Here is a 21,815-nt window from a genome sequence, read left to right as displayed (position 1 = left end):
GAGGTTCGCCCAAGCATCTTCAGAGGAACTGGCAATGTTCTCTTTTTAAGTTGGCTAGTTGGAACTTGAGTGCTTATTTTATGATTGTAATTATGCATCTTAAACTGTTCATATATTCTATATACATCCTTGGCTATGAATAATTTATTTCACAATAAAAAATTAATGTAACCCAAATGTGCATGGGCTATCCCTTGGGTAGCCTCTGCTGTTACTCCACACTGAGCCCAGGAAGCAGCAGTGTCAACTTTGACAAGTAGCACAAATTTTATTAAATGTTCTGTGCAAGATAGATATGAGTGTTAGGTATTGTGCAGCACATGGCAAAACTTAATCTTTCCTTTTTATCATTTCCATTTTTCTTTTCTCCTGCACAAATGCTTTCTCTTTCTCATACACCTGTCTCCTCCAAAGCCTTTAAGAAGCCCCACCTAGAAACTGTGACAATCAATTCTTCCCACCACACACAGCCAGGTTTCCTGGCTAGCCTTCACCCCTGCAGCATGATTGAGGGGCAATGATTGATACGGAATTTTGAATCTCATCAAAAAACTATTAACTACCACACAAACTAATTTCAGAAAAGAAAAAGCATAGATGAAGAGGAATCTGTCCCTGCCAAAAAAAAGAGCTAAAAAGCCAAAGAGCAGTGACCTTCCAGGTTTCTATGAAATATTGCCAATTCTAGTTGAGTATCTTGTGGGCTTAGTCGCTTCAGTTGTGTCTGACTCTTTGTGACCCTATGGACTGTAGCCCACTGGGCTCCTCGATCCCTGGGATTTTTCTGGCAACAATACTGGAGTGGGTTACCATACCTTCCGCCTGGGGATCTTCCCAACCCAGGGATCGAACCCATGTCTTCTGCATCTCCTGCACGATAAGCAGATTCTTTACCACTGAGCCACCAGGGAGGCCCTTGACTATCTTAAGAACTGGCAAAATTAGTTTCATGCCATGAGAAAGAGAACAGGTCCAAGCACTTGTTCACTCATTGCTCATGGTTTCACCTCATTCTTCAGTCTAGAAGAATAGAAGCCACTGGAGGTGAAGCCCCACATCTTACCTATGAACTCACCTATTCACTGGCCTTCATCACATCCTTCTTCCCTCTCGAAGCTCATCTTTTCCCTTTGGCACTGGGTGCCATTGTTTCTTAAATCCTAGAAGACATCAAGCCTTACCATGATCTTTTCTCTTCAGAACCTCCAACTTCTCCCTCTCTCCTGGATTATCTTCACTGGCAAAAAAAAAAACTATAATCATGATCTCTCCTTAAGAATATAACAACAATCCTTCACTGATCCACACCTCTCCGTAACTCCTGGTCCATCTCTCAGAGCTCTTTTATAGCCAAACTTCTTGAAAAGTGTGATTCTGGACATACACTGCCTCGATTCCTGAATTCTAACTCAAATTTGTGCTACTGAAATCTAAATTCAGCTCTCACTTCTCAATTAAACAGTTCTTGCCAAAGTACCCATGACCCCAATGTGTAAAACGTTCAGTGGACATTTCTCAGTCATCCTACTGAACTTCTCAGCAACGGTATTTCCTCTTCCTTGAAACTCTTTTTTGCTTCCTAAAATTACTTTCTCTTTTACTGGCTGTTTCTCTCAGTTTCTTTGAATGGTTCCTCCTTTACTCAAATGCCGAATCAGGGAGGTCCAAAGAACTGATCTGAGCCCTCTTTGTTCTTCTCTCTCTGTTTTCTTCTCTAAATAGCCTTGTCAATTTCCACAGATCTATGTAGGATCTTTATGCGGAGGCCTCTTAAATTTACAAGTGAAGTCTTTGAGCTCTTCTGAGCTTAAAACTCGTATCCAACTACCTGCTTCTATTACCTACTAGCCTTCTCTTGGAAAATTTACACATATCTCAAATGTAAATAGAACACTTATCTTCCTCTTGAGCCTGTTTTTTTTTTTTATTATTGAAATATAGTTGACTTACATTTTTTAAAAGTTTTATTGGTGTTTAGTTGCTTTACAATGTTGTGTCACTTTCTGCCACAGAGAAAAGTGATTAATTTATAGGTATACAGATATCCTTCTTTTTTGGAGTTCCTTTCCATTTAGGTCACCATATAGCGCTGAATAGAGTTTCCTGTGCTATATAGTAGGTCCTCATTATTGTTGCTCAGTCGCTCAGTCATGTCCGACTATTTGTGACCTCATGGACTGCAGCACGCCAGGCTTCCCTGTCCTTCAGTATCTCCTGGAGCTTGTTCAAACTCATGTCCATTGAGTTGGTGATGCCATCCAACCATCTCGTCCTCTGTCGTCCTCATTAGTTATCTATTTTATACATAGTAGAGCATATATCAGAGAAGGCAATGGCACCCCACTCCAGTACTCTTGCCTGGAAAATCCCATGGATGGAGGAGCCTGGTAGGCTGCAGTCCATGGGGTCACTAAGAGTCGGGCATGACTGAGCAACTTCACTTTCACTTTTCACTTTCATGCATTGGAGAAGGAAATGGCAACCCACTCCAGTATTCTTGCCTGGAGAATCCCAGGGACAGTGGAGCCTAGTGGGCTGCCGTCTATGGGGTCGCACAGAGTCAGACACGACTGAAGTGACTTAGCAGCAGCAGCAGCAGTGTATATATCTCAATCCCGATCTCCCAGTTCATCCCAGCCCTCCCTTCCCCACCTCAGTATCCATTCATTTGTTCTTTCCATCTGTCTCTATTTCTGCTTTGCAAATAAGTTCATCTGTACATTTTTCTAGACTCCATATATAAGCAATATTATATGATGTTTGCTTTTCCCTTTATGACTTACTTCACTCTGTATGACAATCTCGCGGTCTATCCATGTCTCTTTAAATAGCACTATTTCATTCATTTTCATGGTTGAGTAATATTCCATTGTATATATGGACCACATCTTCTTTATCCATTCCTCTGTTGATGGACATTTAGATTGATTCCATGTCCTGGCTGTTGTAAATAGTGTTGCAAAGAACATTGGGGTGCATATGTCATTTTTTAATTACAGTTTCCTCCCTGTATATGTGCCCAGAAGTGGGGTTCCTGGATCATATAAGAGTTCTATTTTTAGTTTTTTGCTGCTGCTGCTGCTAAGTCCTTCAGTCATGTCCAACTCTGTGTGACCCCTTGAGGAACCTCCAAATTGTCCTCAATAGTGACTGAACCAACCAATTTACATTCCCATCAACAGTGTAGGAGGGTTCCCTTTTCTCAACATATTCTCCAGCATTTATTGTTTGTAGATTTTTAATAATGGCCATTCTGACCAGTGTGAAGTGGTATCTCATTGTTGTTTTGATTTGCATTTCTCTAATAGTGATGTTTAGCATATTTTCATGCATTTGTTGGCCATCTGTAGGTCTTCTTTGGAGAGATGTCTACTTAAATCTTCCACTCATTTTTGACTGGAATATATATATATATATATATATATATATATATTTGCGTGAACTGTCTGTATATTTTGGAGATTAATCCCTTTTTGGTTGCTTCATTTGCAAATATTTTCTCCCACTCAGAAGTTTGTTTTTTTTTTCATTTGTTTATGATTTCCTTTGCTATGCAAAAGCTTTTAAGTTTAATTTGGTCCCTTTTGTTTATTTTTGTTTTTATTTTCAATACTCTAGGAGGTGAATCAAAAAAGATCATGCTGTGATTTATGTCAAAGAGTGTTCTGCCTACATGTTCCTCTAAGACTTTTATAGTGTCTGGTCTCACACTTAGGTCATTAATCCATTTGGGGCTTGTTTTTGTGCATGATGTTAGGGAATGTTCTAATTTCATTCTTTTATATGTAGCTGTCCAGTTTTTACACCACTTATTGAAGAGGATGTCTTTTCAACATTGTATAGTCATGCCTCCTTTGTCATAGATTAGGTGACCAAAGGCTGATTTACAATGTCGTGCTAATTTTTGCTATACAGCAAAGTGATTCAGTTAGTTTTACATACATATATACTCTTTTTTCATATTCTTTTCCATATGGTTTATCACAGGATATTAATATAGTTCCCTATGCTGTACAGTAGGATCTTGAGCCTGTTTCTTTCTCCTTCTTCCAAATCTTCCCAAATCAGTACACAGCAATCCATTACTTCAGAGAGACATCCTTGATTCCTTTCTTTCCTTCATCATTCTCATCTAAACTATCAAAAACATGACCACTTTTTATTTTTAACACATAATCTGAAGCCTACATTCTTCTGTCTTTACTGCCCTTGCATGACTCCAAGACAGTACTATCCCCTTCACTGATGGTGCTCCTGCAGCACTTCCTCACTGGTCTCCCAAGTCCTAACTCTTAACTATGGGTAGCATCTCTGAGTGATCCCACTCCTATGTCTTTCCAGGATGCCTGGCTCATTCTACGCCATCCACATTTAACTGAGCTCCTCCTCTTGCCGTTTCCTCTGCCTGAAGTATTTGCCTCCCTATTTCTCTCCTGCATCACCAACTGGGAGAGGCTTGTTACTCATTTTACCCAGAGTACCTTCACCCATCAGTCTCTGTCTGTCTCTCATTTATTCCCTTTGTGACATAGTAATTACAAATAGTGGCCACCTTATTTACTTTTCTTCTACTGCTTTCCTCTTTGTCAGTCTCTCCTACCTGAATACACACTTCACAAGTATCAGAACCCCCTATGTTTTGTTTATCTGTATGCTCCTAGTTGCTAGTATAGTGACTGATATAAAATAGTTGCCAGACATAGCAAAGGGAGCAAGATAATGACAAATTCATCAAAAGTACACAATTAAATGACTTCAGTATAAATGAATTTATCGCCTCATGTGTCAGCCATTGTGTCGGGGAGACAGAAATAAAAGACAAGTAAATATGCCACGGGGAACGCCATGACAGACGTACACACAGGAGGTGACAGGCAGACAAAGGGAGGGCACCTGATCTAGATGAGAGTGGGTGGGAAGGGAAGCCAAGAAAAGCTACCTAAAGGAGTCTGACATTTCAGAGGTTGTTTCAAGTCATCAGGAGAGGAAACGGAGGAAGGGCATTTCAAGTGGAGTAAAGATAAAGTGTGCCAATCTGAGAAGATTCTTCTCTATCTAACTCCTCCAGCAGAAGCGTGTACACTGAGGGCTGAACTTCCACTCTCCTTTCCTTAACCCCAAACTAGGCAAATGTACTATGCTTCAAAATGTCCTCTCATCCCAACCCTCTGCTTCCAGGAAGGACTGCATTTATTATTTTCAGATACACCTACTTAAAAAGAAATATTCAGCCCGCCTATAAAATGCACAGATTTCAAGCAAAGGTAACAACTTGGAATTCATTGTTTGCAGGCAAGTTTGCTACACTGACCTAAATGAGGGACTCACCTGAGATGACTGCTATCCTGTCACAATATCACTTAATCCACACTCAGAGAAGACAGAGAACAACCCAGAACTAGTTCTTGTTGCCCAGGGAGATTTTGGAACCATGTGTTAATGGTTTCTGTGGGAAAGGAAGGAGAAGTTTCTGTGGTTGTGCTGTTGAAAGTTTTGTCGAGACTTTTATGGTTTTTTTTGTTGTTGTTTTTTTTAAGAGGACTTCCCTGGTGGCGCAGGGGATAAAAATCTGTCTGCCAATGCAGGGACACAAGTTCAATCCCTAGTCCAGGAAGATTCCACATGCCATGGAGCAACTAAACTTAACAGCCACAACTACTGAAGCCCACGCACCTAGAGCCTGTGCTCTTCACCAAAAGAAGCCACTGCAGTGAAAAGCCAGTGCACCGTAACGAAGAGCAGCCCCCACTGGTAGAAACTAGAGAAAGCCCGCATGCAGCAACGAAGACCTAGTGTAATCAAGAATAAATAAATGTGTTTTTTTTTAAGCAGGTAAATAGTGAGTATTAGCCAGAATTTGAGTATAATCATTAGTTTCTAAGATCTGTGGATTCACAGGAGTTATTTCTGAGTTATGTTTAGTTAAGGAGAATTTTAACATGATGTTTATTTCCACCCTTCTACCAGGATATCCCTGGTGGCTCAGATGGTATAGAATCTGCCTACAATGCAAGAGACCCAAGTTCAATTCCTGGGTCAGAAAGATCCCCTGGAGAAGAGAATGGCTACCCACTCCAGTATTCTTGCCTGGAGAATTCCATGGACAGAGGTGCCTGATGGGCTATAGTCCATGGAGTCACAAAAAGTTGGACATGACTGAGCGACTAACACTTTCTTCCCACCCTAAGGGTTTGAAATTATACTGCAAAACACGAAAGTTAAAATTAGAGGGACCTTTAGTAATAATCTTTTTTACCCTTCATTTAAAATCAGGGAGACTAAGACCAGTAGAGTAAGACTATTCATGTAATCAAGGTGTTTGTGGAGGTCAATTTTATGTATCCACTTGAGTGGGGCAGGGAGTGCTCAGATCTTTGGTCAAACATCATTTCTGGGTGTATCTGTGAAGGTATTTCTGGATAAGATTAACATTTGAATCTGTAGCCTGAGTAAAGCAAATTGCCCCTCCCCCTATGATGGGCTCCATCCAATCTGTTAACAACCTGAGTTGAATAAAAGGCTAAGAAACAATTCTTCTTCTCTGCCTGACTGTCCTCAAGCTAGAACATCAGTCTTCTGCCTTGGAATGGAACTATATTATCTATTCTCTTTGGTCTGAATTTCTCAGCCTCCATAATCACATAAGTTCCTAATAATAAATCAATCAATAACTCTCTCTCTCCCTCCCTCTCTGTAAATACACACACACACACACACACACACACACACTTTCTCTCTCTCTCTCTCTATTGGTTCTGTTCCTCTTAGAATCTTCAATAACACAGCATCCAGTGTCACTCCAAGGGAATGGCACCCACCTCAATAGCCTCTTCTAACCACTGAGTCCCAGGTCAAACATCACACCATCAGCAGCATTTGCCACCCAGGGCCTGTTGTTTTTCTGTGTGACTCTGTGTTCACATGGGTGGCCTGTCCTGAATCTTGCCTTCACTTTTTTAAAAAAATAATTGAAGTATAGTTGATTTATAACATTATATCAGTTTCAGGTGTGCAACATAATCATTTAGTATTTTTATAGATGATACTGAGAAGGCAATGACAACCCACTCCAGGACTCTTGCCTGGAAAATCCCATGGACAGAGGAGCTTGGTAGGCTGCAGTCCATGGGGTTGCTAAGAGTCGGACATGACTGAGCGACTTCACTTTCACTTTTCGCTTTCCTGCATTGGAGAAGGAAATGGCAACCCACGCCAGTGTTCTTGCCTGGAGAATCCCAGGGACAGCGGGGCCTGGTGGGCTGCTGTCTATGGGGTCGCACAGAGTCGGACACGACTGAAGCGACTTAGCAGTAGCAGCAGACTTATGATAAAACACTGGCTATATTCCCCGTGATGCACAACATATCCTTAAAACGTACTTATTTTATACACAGTAGTTTGTACCCCATAATCCCTTACCCCTCTATCACCTTTCTCCCTGGTAACCACTGTTCTCTATAACCTTGAATCTGTTTCTAGTTTGTTATATCCCTGTCTTCTCTCTTGACTTGTCCATTTCCATTAACCTTCTTTTGCCTCTACTGCAACCAGATTCTTTTCCTCATGTAAAACAATACAATCAAATACTCCACACTCTGAGAATAACCTTGTAGCACTATAGATAGTTCACTGAATTGCTCTTAGGGTTTCACCTGCTTTTTGACCCATCTATTAGTTCTCCTTGGATATTGTTTCCATACACACCCAGCTTTGCTCCTATAGACAGAGCTCCCCCACCCCCCGCCCCACCAGTACCCTAACCCTCCTCCTCTGTCCTGCTTCCCCCCCATCCATGCCCCTCCCTCTTGATTGTAACTCCTGTCATTTCATCTGTCAGCTTTCTCCATGCGTGCACCCGGCTGCAAATTGCTGTTAGAGAAAATCACACAGCTATAAATTAATGATAACAAACTTTATCTGCATTCTTCATGCTGCTCCACAAACATATTGTGTTTCCTATTCAGTCGACTCTCCACATTTCAATAATAATCACTGCCAGATTTCTTCACTCCTCAGATACTTGACCCCTCTACTTCTGAGTACACTCTCAGAACAGTACCCATACTCTACTCCATAGAATACAGGGATCCATCCGACAGAAACTCCTTCATCTTTCTAACTGTAGTGGGTTGAATAGTACCCCCTCCCCCACCAAAATATGTCCAGATCCTAACCCTCAAAATCTGTGAACTTATTTGGAAAAAGAATCACTGCAGATGTAATTAAGAGTCTCAAGATGAGATCATCCTGGGTTTGAGGTGAGCCCTACATTAAACGACAGGTCTCTTGATAAGAGAAAGGCAGAAAGAGTTCTGAGATACAGAGAAGCCAACTAAGTGAAGATAGAGGCAGAGACCCCCAGACTAGGGACCCCTTCAGAGGGAGTGAGAGCAGATGCTGCTGCTGCTAAGTCGATTCAGTCGTGTCCGATTCTGTGTGACCCCATAGATGGCAGCCCACCAGGCTCCCCCGTCCCTGGGATTCTCCAGGCAAGAACACTGGAGTGGGTTGCCATTTCCTTCTCCAATGCATGAAAGTGAAAAGTGAAAGTGAAGTTGCTCAGTTGTGTCCAACTCTTTGCGACCCCATGGACTACAGCCCACCAGGCTCCTCCGTCCATGGGATTTTCCAGGCAAGAGTACTGGAGTGGGTTGCCATTGCCTTCTCCGACACCACCCAGAGTGGGGTAATTTATTATGGCATCCCTAAGGAATTAATAATGCCAACCAATCTGACACCTATCTGCATCCAGACCAGCCCCTCCCCCTCAGACCTCTTACAAGAGCAAGGGTGGACACCTCCCATTTATGGCTCCAGGTAGGCTGTGGATCCCACAACAGGGCCTTGTGATCAAGGGTACAAGTCTCAAGTCACATACCCCAATATGAATCCCAGCCCCACCATGTACTGTGTGGCCTTGGTACCTATCTGTGCCTCAGTGTCCACATCTCGAAGAAATGGGCTAATAATAATAGAACTTCTCAGAGAGGCTGCATAAGAGTCAAATGAGATAATGCTCCTAGGACAGTTTCTGTATACAAAAAAGGGGCACAGCAAATTATTTATTTATGTATTTATTATCTCTGGCTGCCTTCTTAGGGACTAAACTATCAAGTGAATACTTCCTCTCTTGTTCCCTTCAGCCTTTCTTTCTTTATGGGATAATTTCTGTGAGCACTGCAACATTCTCAACCCTTTTCTTTCCAAAGAACAAGCAACAACAGTATTTCTCCCTAACCATACCTCTCCTGCCAATTCCCACTGAGTCCCTAAACTCCAGTTTACAACAGATATTTTCATTTTCTGCACTCACTGCTCCCACTTCCTCATCCCTTACTTGTGTGTGAACTCACTGAAATTGACTGTGTCCCTTCACTGGACCTGCACTGGACAAGGCCACGTACGTGTCACTAAATCTTAAAGAAAAACATCAGTTGTTATCAGCAATTTTGGCCACTGCTGCACATCTTTTTTTCTTTTTTTTTTTTTAAGCTTCTTACCATTGGCTCTGGCACTAGCCCTCCTGGTTGTCTCCCAGCCTCTCTGGCTGGTCTTCTGGGTTGGCTTCCCCCTCTTTTTTTTTTTTAAATTATTTTTTAATATAAATTTATTTTAATTGGAGGTTAATTACTTTACAATATTGTATTGGTTTTGCCATACATCAACATGAATCCGCCACAGATATACACGTGTTCCCCATCTTGAACCCCCCTCTCTCCTCCCTCCCCGTACCATCCCTCTTGCCTTAAAAGATGTGTTCCTCAAGGCTCCTTAGTCATTCTTATTTTCTTTATGTTCAGTGAGGTATTGACCACTTCCAAAACATCAATTTACTCTCAACAGGCTGATCATCCTGACTTGTATCTCCAGCCCAGATTCCTCCCCAGTGCTCCAGGCTCATATATCTAATTATTCACTAGACATATCTACCAATACTCCTTACTGCTACTGCTAAGTCGCTTCAGTCGTGTCCGACTCTCTGCGACCCCATAGATGGCAGCCCACCAGGCTTCCCCGTCCCTGGGATTCTCCAGGCAAGAACACTGGAGTGGGTTGCCATTTCCTTCTCCAGTGCAGGAAAGTGAAAAGTGAAAGTGAAGTCGCTCAGTCATTCCCGACTCTTAGCGACCCCATGGACTGCAGCCTACCAGGCTCCTCTGTCCATGGATTTTCCAGGCAAGAGTACTGGAGTGGGGTGCCATTGCCTTCAGCTCAAATTCAACATGTCCAAGGGGGAATACTCACTTTCTCTGGCCTTGAGAATCTACATCTTGTCTAGTACTTGCTGTCTCACTAAGGGCACCTCCTTTTGTTCAAGCCAGAAAGCTGGGAGCCATTCTAGACTCGTCTCTTCCTTTGACGCCTTACAACCAATTTCCACCAAGTCTTATCTGTTCAACATCTTAAATATCTCTCAGATTCACTCACTTGTCTCCTTCTCCACTGTCCTAATGTAAGCCAATGCCACATCACCAATACCTTGAAACTTATGTCCCATCAGGGTTTTCCCTCCAGACCTTCTCCAAACTTCAGCTAGAATAATCTTTCCAAAATACATATCTGAGTGTGGCCACCCCTGCTGCCATTCATACACAAACTGTTAAAATTTTCCATTGCTGGTATCTGTTCTTATAATAAAATCCAAACTTCATAGAAAGATTTATCAGCCCCTCCATAATCCGGCTCTCAGCATTTGGCTCCTGTCCCATAGCCTTCCTGGAGTTTTTTTGCTCTCCTTTTCCTCCATGGCTTCATACCACTTCTTCAAGGGAGACTTCCATGACTCTCAGCCTTCCAGATATTCCATGACATTCTCTGAATTTCTTTTAGCAGAGGGCTCACCAGAACATGTTGGGATGCTATAATCAATGTCTGCCTTCCACATTGTACAGGGAGCTCTCTAAGGATTGGAATCATGTCTGTCCTGCTCCCCACATCCTCCCATTGCTTCCCCAAGTTCCTGGCACACAGTAAGCACTTAATGAGGACTGGCTGAGTAAATGAACAAATGCTGCTTTTCTTGTGAATAACTCAGTACTTTATACTGGCATTTCTCTAAATTCCCTGTGAATCATAATTATTTGTATATGAAAAAAATGACCATAATTAAGAGTTGACTGAATTAAAGGAGAAGAAGCAATTAAGAGTGATTTATCCATTGCTGGAAGGGTGGGGAGAAAAGGGACCCCTCTTGTGTTGTTAGTGGGAATGCAAATTGATACAGCCACTGTGGAGTACAGTATGGAGACTCCTTTAAAAACTAGGAATAATACTACCATATGACCCAGAAATCCCACTACTGGGCATACACTCTCAGTTCAGTTCAGTCACTCAGTAGTGTCCGACTCTTTTGACCCCATGAATTGCAGCATGCAAGGCCTCCTTGTCCATCACCAACTCCCGGAGTTCACTCAGACTCATGTTCATCGAGTCAGTGATGACATCCAGACATCTCATCCTCTGTTGTCCCCTTCTTCTCCTGCCCCCAATCCCTCCCAGCATCAGAGTCTTTTCCAATGAGTCAACTCTTCACATGAGGTGGCCAAAGTACTGGAGTTTCAGCGTTAGCATCAGCCCTTCCAAAGAACACCCAGGACTGATCTCCTTTAGGATGGACTAGTTGGATCTCCTTGCAGTCCAAGGGACTCTCAAGAGTCTTCTCCAACACCACAGTTCAAAAGCGTCAATTCTTCGGCGCTCAGCTTTCTTCACAGTCCAACTCTCACATCCATACATACACTCTCAGGAAACCATAACTGAAAAAGACACATGTATCCCAATGTTCACTGAAGCACTAGCTCATTGCAGCTATTTACAATAGTGAGGACATGAAAGCAACCTAGATGTTCTTCAACAGAAGAATGGATAAAGAAGGTGTGGTACACATACAAATTGGAATATCACTCAGCTATAAAAAGGAACACATTTGAGTCAGTGTTAATCAGGTGGATGAACCGAGGGCCTATTATACAGAGTGAAGTAAGTTAGAAAGAGAAAGACAAATATAGTATACTAATGCATATATATGGAATCTAGAAAGATGGCATGGATGAACCTGTTTGCAGGGCAGCAAAGGAGACTCAGACGTAAAAAACAGACTTTTGTTCACAGCGGAGGAGGGAGAGGATGGCATGACTTGAGAGAGTAGTACTGAAACATATATATTTACACATGTAAAACAGATAACCAGTGGGAATTTGCTGTATGATGCAAAGAACCCAAAGCCAGCTCTGTGACAACCTAGAGGGGTGGGATGGAGAGGTAGGAGGTTTAAGAAGGGAGGGACATGTGTATGCCTGCAGCTGATTCTTGTTGATCTATGACAGAAACCATCACAAGACTGTAAAATAATTATTCTCCAATTTAAAATGAAATAGAAATTTTTTTAAAAAAAACTAATAAAAAAAGAGTGATTTATCCCAGAACTCTCCCATAGAGTAATTTAATTCAAAGGAAAAGAATTATTTGACAAAAACCTAGAAACTGGAAGCAGTTTAACAGTGTTACCTAAAGATCTTGGAGAAAAGTTTTGAATGATAATATATTCAGATTAAGATAGACAATGAAAAGGATACTTTATAGCAGACTGGTTTCCTGAAGGGTCACTTTGGAAACTATGGAGAAATACATATTTTACTTTAAGAACCTAGAAGAGAAGAATTTGTGATAGGATACTATAGACAACATCTGAATTTGAGGGATTACTAAATAAGACATCTCTTAATCTGGATAAAATTGGACTCTATCTCCTATGCTTTATACACCTTTAGCCAATAATCTGCTCCTCCCTCATGCCGTTTCAGATAAGTCTGACATTTTATTTCTATTCTTTTGTATACGGATCATGGATGAGATTTACAGACAACACATGCGCTGAAATGGGATAGATGTGATCCTTGACCAAAAGCAACTCAGAAAAGAACATAGTTTAATGTCTGTGACTTGACACACAAATAAAAAAGTAAAAGAGTATCTAATAAATGAAGCCCACATGTCATAAGGGAAATGCTGTATGCAAGAACACTGACTTCAGAGAAAAAAAGAGTTTAGATTTTGCATCTAAAACTGGAAAACCCAGGCTGGTACTGTTAAGTAAGATTTCCAGCAGGTGGCGCCCTGAACCAATTAATGTGAAACACAAGCTCCAATATGCTGTTGCTGCTGCTAAGTCGCTTCAGTCGTGTCAGACTGTGTGCGACCCCATAGACGGCAGCCCACCAGGCTCCCCCGTCCCTGGGATTCTCTAGGCAAGAACACTGGAGTGGGTTGCCATTTCCTTCTCCAATGCATGAAAGTGAAAAGTGAAAGTCAAGTCGCTCAGTCGTGTCCAACTCTAGCGACCCCGTGGACTGCAGCCCACCAGGCTCCTCCGTCCATGGGATTTTCCAGGCAAAAGTACTGGAGTGGGGTGCCATTGCCTTCTCCAAATGTGCTGTTAGACACACCTATGCTGTGTGTCTCTCAGTCTTTTCAACCCCATGAACCGTAGCCTGCCTGGCTCCTCTGTCCATGAGGGTTCTCCAGGCAAGAATACTGGAATGGGTTGCCATTTCCTTCTCCAGGTTAGACACACGTACATTTTAAGAATTAAAATCACTTCCCTACATATATATATACTACTTACACACTCAGGAGATTGTGGAGTTCCATGCACTCTGTGGAACATGTAAATACATTGTACCTGAACACATTCTTCCACGGGGGACTAGAGTAACAGCATATTATGAAGGCTCACACTAACAAGCCAGAAATACAAATATACATACATATGTATGTGAACTTGGATCTGTTTCTCAGAGCCAGTCTGTCTCCTCCAAATTGGTCCTTTAATACCGTCTAGTAAATATTCCACCCTCCTCTGCTATATCATCATTCTCTCTCTCTCCACAATCACTAACCCAGATTTCTATGGTCTCTTTAAACACCAACATCCTCTTTTTCCCAATTACTCTCAGAAGATGGCATGATCACTTCCTTCAAAAGAAGGACAAGGAGGAGGGAGAGGAGGAGGAGGAGCCAGTTGCATCAGCAGGTGGAACTGTCTTATCTTCCAGATGCCAATAAGCAAATCTGCATCTGCACCCATCCTATCACCTTGCCCTCCTTCCTTCCTTCAGCAAGACAGAAGGTGGCTCTCCAGGCACCAAAGCAACTCCCTTTTAGCATGCTCTACATCCTATGCCCCTCTCACTTTCTCAGAAACCCTAAGCATCATTTTCTTCTCTATTTCTTTCTCTTGACTATTCGGATTCTCCTTCTCAGTGATTTCCTCCCCAGGAGTTTTTCAAACAGCTCAAGTCTCTCCCACTGACAACACAGATAAAATGGGTGGACATATAGGTACAGGTTTGACCGTGAGTTAATCATTGCTGAAACCAAGTGATGGGCACATGAGGGTTCATAATACTACTCTGTTGAATTTATTTACATTTGAAAATTTCCAAAGTGAAAAGTTTTAAAAATAAAAAACAAAAACACACTCTTGTTTGGCTCTTCCTGCCTTCCAGCTCACCAGCCTTCCTTCATCCCTTCTCAGCCAGATGTCTAAGAGTGGCCTTTCTGTGTTCTCTCCTCATCCTCCCTTCCCCTTCTCTCTGCACCCCAATCTGGTTTCTTCCCTTTTACTCCTTAGAAAGTGAAAAAAAACCTACCACCGGCTTTCACATATCTTACTCTAACGGATAAGTTTAGTTCTGCTTATTCTTGGCTCTGCAGTGGCACGTGGTACTCAATCAAGTCCCTTTTAAATGCTCCCTTCCTTTGAATTCAGAAATGATATTCTGGTTTCCCTCCCACCTCCCTTGCCATTGCTTCTCTCTTTTTCTACTGTGCCATTAAACAGTAGAGTTTTTCTTAGCTCATTCTTAGGTCCTTCTCACTCTACTCTTTCTCTTGTGTGATCTCATTCACACTTTTGGCTTCAAATTCCACCAACATGCAGATGACTCCCAAAATTAAATCATTGATTCAGACCCTGACCCAGCTCTTAACTTCAAAGCACCTCAAAGTTAGAAGCTCAGAGCTGAGCTCACCTACCCCAAACCTGGCCTTCTTGCAGGGTTTTCCTGTCATGGTCAATAGTAGGCAAGCCAGAAATGTTGGAGTCCCCTTTGACAGCTCCTTCCTCTTTGTACCATTGCCAATCTACTACCAAATCCTGCACATTTTTGCTCATAAAAATCTCTAAAACCCATCTGCTGCTGCTGCTGCTGCTGCTAAGTCGCTTCAGTCGTGTCTGACTCTGTGAGACCCTGTAGACGGCAGCCCACCAGGCTCCCCTGTCCCTGGGATTCTCCAGGCAAGAACACTGGAATGGGTTGCCATTTCCTTCTCCAATGCACGAAAGTGAAAAGTGAAAAGTGAAAGTGAAAGTGAAGTCGCTCAGTCGTGTCTGACTCTTAGCGACCCCATGTACTGCAGCCTACCAGGCTCCTCCGTCCATGGGATTTTCCAGGCAAGAGTACTGGAGTGGGGTGCCATTGCCTTCTCCCCATCTACTTGTCTCTAACTACACCACCACCACCATCGCCCAATCCAAGCTAACCTCACTTCTCACAACGACTTCTGAACTGCTATTCAGCTCCAGTGTCTGTCTTGGCACCTTTCCACCCTGTCCTCTGAACAGCAGCTGGAGCAATCATTCTAAAATGCAAAGCTAATCACATTATTCTTTGGCTTAAAACCCTTCAGTGGTTTCGCCCTGTTTTTCGGATAAAGACAAAACCCCTACAGTCATGACAAAGCCCTGTGGGTCAGCTTCCTGTCTCTCTCCAATTTCATTTCATGCCTCTTTCTGCCTGCCTCTCTGAAGTCAAACCACACTCGCTTTTTAGCCATTTATTCTCTCTCCCACCATGAGACCTCTGTGCTCTCTGTTCCTCTGTCTGGAAAGCTCTTTCCTTCATTCTCTGCCTGGTTATTTCCTACTGATCTTCAGAGTCAAGTCAAGAGACATTTCCTGGAAGAAGCTCTCCTTGGCCCCTCCGAGGAGGTCAGCTCCCTCTATCATAAACGTCCTCCCCTCTATCGTCTGCCTCTTCATTTGTAGTTGCAATTCTACAATGTATTTGCGTGATAATCTGTGCCTCTCTTTGTTCATCCTTGCATCCCCGCCAGCACCTAGCTCAATGCTTAGCACACAGTAGGCACTAAGTATTTGTTGAATGAGTAACTGAATGAATGTTCATTCTCCGTCACATTTCTGTATACTTAAGCTGTCTCCAGGCTACCTGCCCCGGAGTCTCTGAGTGAATCCTCAGGGGTCACAAGCTCATTTTTAATATTAAGATATTTCTGTGCTTTTATAACTAGTATATACCAGATACTCATATGTGGGACATGCCAGGCACTATTTTTACTATAAAGTTTGCAGCCAGATAATTATTTATGTACCTAAAAATGCAGATATAATGAAGTAGAACCCCCAAACTGTACTAAAATATAGCATGAAGCATAAGACTTCAAAGAAATATTGTACTTGTCAAAAACCACTTTAGTCTCTGCTTCCTGACATCTGGGGGTAAAAAAAAAAATCACTCTCCTCCACTGTTAGGGGCACAGTTAAGTAAAAAAAAAAAAATGTTAAAGTACTGTTGGAAGCTTGTGCATAATTAGAAAAGAAAATAAGCTGCATATTCATTCAAAATACATATAATTGGTTCTAAATTGTCTGCTATTTTGGATGGAACCATGCTGCTGCTGCGTCGCTTCAGTCGTGTCCGACTGCGACCCCATAGACGGCAGCCCACCAGGCTCCCCTGTCCCTGGGATTCTCCAGACAAGAACACTGGAGTGGGTTGCCATTTCCTTCTCCAATGCATGAAAGTGAAAAGTGAAAGTGAAGTCGCTCAGTCGTGTCTGACTCTAGCGACCCCATGGACTGCAGCCTACCAGGCTCCTCCATCCATGGGATTTTCTAGGCAAAAGTACTGGAGTGGGGTGCCATTGCCTTCTCCATGGCCCTCCTCAAAAGTGGACTATAGATGTAGCAAAAGGAAGATTATTAGGGGCTGTTAGTGATTCACAGATGATGCTCCTCCAAAACTCAGGACTGGGCTGGGTCCATGGCAGGCAGCTCCCAGGAAGTGCCCTGGCCAGGAACACAGCAGCCAACCTCTGGGCTCCTACTTCCTCCCAGCTCCGCAGGAATCTGTCTGGTCTCTGGACACCCTGGTGCTCATACCTGGCTTTAAAGCCCAGCATTTCTCCTCGTTGAAAAGACTTCACGTGACCCTCTCCATGGGGCCTGTGAAACCTTGTTCCCAGAACTGGACTAATGATCCCTGCAAGCTTCTATGCTCAGAGCCCCATAGAGAAGTCCAGAGCTTCCTAGTGAGCACGGGAGACAGTCTGTTGGTGGTGATGACTGTGAGATGCATCATGCATTTCTTACTCCCTCTAGCACTTCACTGCGCCCAAGCATTTTCAAGGTATGGAGACATGTGGTCCATGGCTAAATCCCCAGAGCCTCACACACGATCTCCAAGAAACTAGCTTGAAACTCTCAATCTGAAGAAGGCTGGTTGGACAAACCATCTGTAAACAAAGGAAGCTAGTGTTTGTTTCTGCACCTATTATGGATCTACCTATCCAGACCCTTTTCCATTTTACCTTATTTAATTCTAGATATTAGTTGGATCTTCTAGAAGAGGAAACCAAGGCTCAAGAAACCTAGTGCATGCCCAAAGTTACACAAGTGGACAGCAAGACCGCTGATGCAGACCCAGGTCCCTGTCGTTCCCAAACAGTTGTTTCCTCCGCTATGCTTGTGTCTCCCGCTTCTCGTATCATAAGACTCTGTGTCTCGCCCACCGTCCATTCTCTCAGTAGAACCATCATAGGACAACCTTACATTACAGAAGCAAAAAGCTACATCTTCCAAGGAGGACACAAAGACGTCTAAAGATGTTCTGTTCCATTACAATTTATAGGAACTGAAAAAAGACATAAACACTGAAATCATGTTTAGGGGAGTAGGTTCCACTTCCTATGGCTTTTAAATGCAAACAAAAATGAACAGTTTTGCTAGTAAGTGGAATCACTGTAAGGACAATAAACTAACTAGCTTCTAGACAAACTATAAATGATCCATGCCAGGCTAGCTCTCCAGAAATGACAGATCACTTTTGTAGGTGGACATTGTTATAAAACCCTCCATTTCTAGTGGTGTCACTTGGGAACCACAGTGCCACACCCAGCTGCTTCTAAAAGGTGTTGTGACCAGCAGACCAGAAAACGTTCCCTTCTCCCCAACACAGGCTATTCTTTACCAACAGTCAAAATTAACCCTTCAACACATAAATCAGATCCCACCATCCCTCTGCTCAAACCCACCAATGACTTTTCATTAGCATGAAGGAAAGCTTGATCTACAAGACTTACCACTTGGTCTGCAATAGCTAAGAGTCGGACACGACTGAGCAACTTCACTTTCACTTTTCACTTTCATGAAGCATTAGAGAAGGAAATGGCAACCCACTCCAGTGTTCTTGCCTGGAGAATCCCAGGGACGGGGGAGCCTGATGGGCTGCCGTCTATGGGGTTGCACAGAGTCGGACACAACTGAAGCGACTTAGCAGCAGCAGCAGCAGCAGTGATTTGAAAATTTGGTGGAGTTTTTTTTTTTTTTTTTTTGCTTTGTTTCTGTAATGATTGGGTACCACTGAGTCTGGGTGAACTCCAGGAGTTGGTGATGGAGAGGGAGGCCTGGTGTGCTGCAATTCATGGGGTCACAAAGAGTCGGACACGACTGAGCAACTGAACTGAACTGAACTAGCTACAGAGAGGAAAGGAACCTGGGATTCGTGTGTCCTGCAATATGTAGATGCATCTCACACAAAGAAGACCTGCCTCATGTGGTGCACTTCTTTTGAATGACCTACTGAAAGGCTAGTTGCTGGTGTCTGGACCTAAAGTCTATCTCATTTTTCCATATAAATACAGCTTTCTGCATGGTTTCAAATTTCCTAAAATATTCAGGAATGCAAAATGGTGCCTGCTTTGCAAGAATATTTAATTTATTTTGATCATAAATTTATCAACAAGTGTGTACCAGTTTGGAAAATCACAACACTGCTAATGGTTGATATTCTTTGTGATATTTATAATATACCTGCACTTTTTTTTGCATATCTGCATCTATAGTTATTGCATTGGAGGTGATTCCTCATATAGATATAAGACTGCTAGTGTGGCATTTATGTATTAAAATACATAGTGTTTATTACATTTCCTTACATTTCAAAAAAAGGAATTTTATTGATTTGTTTTAATTATAAGTTGTATTACCTATAAATTCATTGCAGGATAGTAAAGGAAAAGTGAGGAGATACTAGACTTAACACACAAGGCAGAGTTGGCTGTGATGGGGTTGAGTACATTATCCTGTATGACATGCCCCGAATTTTTTTTTTTAACCACACTACCATGGCATGTGGGATCTTAGTTCCCTAATCAGGGATTGAACCCATGCCCCTTTATTAGAAGCATGGAATCTTAGCCACTGCACTGCTAGGGAAGTTCCCATATGCCCCATATTAATCTCTGAGCTTGACTCTCTTCATCACCATCTCCGCTCCAGCCACACTAACCTTTGTACTTTCCCTCAGTCTCCAAGCTCATGCCCACCTCAGGCTCTCTGCTCTTGCTGTTTCTCTGTTTGGAATGCCCATCATCTGGATTTCATCGAGCTCTCTTGCTTCATTTACTCTCCACTCACATGCCACCTCCTGGGAAAGTCTTCCATGACCACCAGGCTTCACATCACTCTTTTATCATCGATTCCTGCAGCAGGTATCTCTACCTACAATTCTACCATAATATTATTTACCTACCTATTCTTTGTCTCTGTCACAGAAATATGCACTCCATGAGGGAAGTGGGAAATGCTATTTTGGATCCCTGTGCCTGGAAAGTGGCATAAAGTGGGTGCTTGATAAATATTTGTAAAGTGGATGAATTCATGCAAGAAGACATTGCCTGTGTTCCTGATCCCTAGGAGCTATGGCTCTTTCTCTTTTTTATCTACATAATTTATAGCCAATGTAAGTCAGCATTAATTCTTTCAAACATATCCATCAAATGCTGACCATATTTCAAGTGGTGAGAATACAATAATAAATAAGATATATCCTGTCTGCACACTTTGTAATTAATGGCCATTTTCAGCACCTGTGAAGCATTTGAGTCCTACAGTGAAGTGACTTTATTAAAAAAAAAACAATCTACCCATTTCTATTTTATATTCTGAGTACCTTTAAAATGTAATAATTATGATATTCATAAATTTAAAAAATTCTGTCTCTTGTGTTAAGAAAAATGTTGCTAGCACATATATAGGAATTTTTACTAATTTGGAAAATCTTGCCACTGGTCCTGGTGATGTTCTTCTACAAGTTCCCAAAACATCACCCCTCAGAGGCTGAGGGAGCTAAAAGCTGGGTGATGCCTAAATAAGTGGAAGTTTTTAGCTCCCTTCAGTGGTGTAGCCAGTGGGGACCTCTACCTACCTGGCTGAGATGAAGTCACCTACGTAAGGCACACAGGGGCCCTCTGCCCTCTGAAGGACTCCACCAGCTAGAAAGCCCATTCCATCCTCTCTGTTAGGGCAGCACAGGTCAGTACCAGCCCCGGCTGGTGGCATACAGCCACCCTGGAGGTCCCAGGCAGCGGCTGATCATTCAGAGCCTTTCATTCCCCTACTCTCTGGCCAGGCACCTTTTCTTCATGCTGAAGAGTGAGACAAAAGCAACCCCCAAACTAACAAAACCTATACACTTGCACGCAGCTCTACAGAGCTATATAGAGCTGTACAATGGACTTTCTCGTTCATTTTCACATTTGGAAGATGGACAGTACAATTTTGCTTTAATAAATAAGCAAGTTAAAGATCAGAGAGGCTTGGAAACTTGGCAAAGCTTCAACTTAAACCAGGATCTCCTGATTCCAAGTTAGAAAATGGAAACCATTGTCTAGCTACAATCAGGTTCGAGGGATTATCTGTGGAGTTAAATTCTCACTGATATAGAACTTGACCTGAGGAGCTGGCTACATTGCACCCTGATCAACCACTTGAACGAATCTCAATTCACTGCCTACTTGGGCACACATCCCACCCCAGCTCCCACAATTTCATAAAGACTACATTTCATAAAGAATACATTCATAGAGAGCTTCCAGAATCAAGAAAAGCTTAGAGTGAACCATGATGAATGTATACCCTTGTCCCAAACTTTCACAGTGCTAGAAACTGTTAGCATTCAGCAGCACCATTATAATAGAATGATGCAGGGGAGTGAGGGGTGGACTAGAAAGATGTAGGTAATATTCTGGATTATGGCTGAAAACTCCGAAATGCCTCTTCTGTAAACTCCTTCCATACAACCCCCCATACCCCTATCCACACACACAGACCAATTTTTCCTTTCAGGCCTGACCTTAACACAAAAAGATCTAGGATAAGCTGAGCTAAAAATAAAAGGCTCCAGAAGGGCTGTCCAGGGATTTCATGTCCAAAGGCCATATCCATCGGGCTGTCAGGAAAGAGTTAATATCAGAACTGGTGTTCCATCAAAGTAACTCAGGAAGGTAAAGCTGTATTGGTTCTTATTGCAAAATTCCTAAGTCCCTTTAAAAGTACCAGACTAACTTCAAAAGAATTTCAGGAGTTTCAGCTTGCTGCAAACGCGCACAAGTCCCCAAGCTAAAAAAAAAAGAAAAAAATCGGTCTCCGTCCAAAGTCCTCCTGTCTGCCGTATCAATTCCCCACTTCTTAGCATGGATTGGATTCTCCTATCTCACCCCACCCCAGCTTCTTC

At 42.6% G+C, this 21,815-nt stretch overlaps 1 protein-coding gene across 1 annotated transcript in view; it reads right to left on the bottom strand.

Moving 5' to 3' along the window:
- Positions 1-21,815, bottom strand: part of LOC129654576 (gamma-interferon-inducible protein 16-like) — a 202,387-nt gene that overhangs the window by 132,978 nt on the left and 47,594 nt on the right. The window contains exons 7-8 of the mRNA XM_055583883.1: positions 2,784-2,941; positions 1,076-1,237 (exon numbers count right to left, since the gene is read on the bottom strand). The gene's annotated coding sequence lies outside the window, so the exon portion shown is untranslated. The remainder of the gene's footprint in view (positions 1-1,075; positions 1,238-2,783; positions 2,942-21,815) is intronic.

This window comes from Bubalus kerabau, chromosome 6 (genome assembly GCF_029407905.1).
Source record: "Bubalus kerabau isolate K-KA32 ecotype Philippines breed swamp buffalo chromosome 6, PCC_UOA_SB_1v2, whole genome shotgun sequence".
Lineage (NCBI taxonomy): Eukaryota > Metazoa > Chordata > Mammalia > Artiodactyla > Bovidae > Bubalus > Bubalus kerabau.
This window is presented reverse-complemented; position numbering and strand designations above follow the sequence as displayed.